The sequence below is a fragment of the Rhododendron vialii genome, chromosome 6a (genome assembly GCF_030253575.1).
Source record: "Rhododendron vialii isolate Sample 1 chromosome 6a, ASM3025357v1".
NCBI classification, from domain to species: domain Eukaryota; kingdom Viridiplantae; phylum Streptophyta; class Magnoliopsida; order Ericales; family Ericaceae; genus Rhododendron; species Rhododendron vialii.
In genome coordinates, this window is record NC_080562.1 from 2,895,082 (window position 1) to 2,895,861 (window position 780).

The window sequence follows — 780 nt, forward strand, 5'->3', positions numbered from 1 at the left end:
CGTACGAACATGTGCGGACATTTGAGGGATTGGTGCGCAACCTAGCGTCTAATACCCAATATGAGAACGCATGCCTCAAGCTGTTTGAGGCAACATTGAAAGATGGTGCGCTTCTGTGGTTCCGAATGCAAAAGTCTCAATCCTTCACCACATGGGCACAAGTGCGTGACGCGTTTTATAGGAAGTACTTTTCTGAGGCTAAGACTAAAACTTTTAGGCGTCAAATCCAAGGTTTTAGGCAGGAGAGGGATGAGTCATTTCTCAAGGCATGGGAGCGTTTCAAGGAATTGCTCCTAAGGCTGCCACACCATGGCTTTGAGAGAATTCAGTTAATCGGTTTCTTTCATCTGGGTCTCAACGCTGAGTCAGTCCAGCACATAGAATATTCTTGCAAAGGGGACGATTTGTAACGCCCCGATTTTCCAAGGAATTTCGGAAGCATTAACCCTAAAATACACTGAATTTTACAAAATATTAGGCCCCTATTTATCCTTATACAAAAATTACAATCTCAAAATAATACAAAAATCTATGTAACAAAAGCAACTCCAGAGCGACTCTAGTTTTGATACGAAATTCCAAGCAATGTTGGCCCAGACTCCGTTTCAGGGGTCCCACCTGTATCAACTGCTCCACTGTGAATCCTGCACACTCTGGCAAATTGAACGCCGAAGCAAACGATTTGCCAGGATACAAACGTATCCTGAGTGATAATTCACTAAGTAGAAATCCTAAAACCCAATACCACAATATGCAGATCAACAATATAATAATTCATAA

General features: G+C 42.2%; 1 non-coding gene across 1 annotated transcript; it reads right to left on the reverse strand.

The window, feature by feature from the left end:
* Positions 1-207: 207 nt before the first annotated feature.
* On the reverse strand, positions 208-316 carry LOC131331696 (small nucleolar RNA R71). The gene has a single exon (XR_009201496.1). It is a non-coding gene; the product is annotated as a small nucleolar RNA R71 (small nucleolar RNA).
* Positions 317-780: the final 464 nt, after the last annotated feature.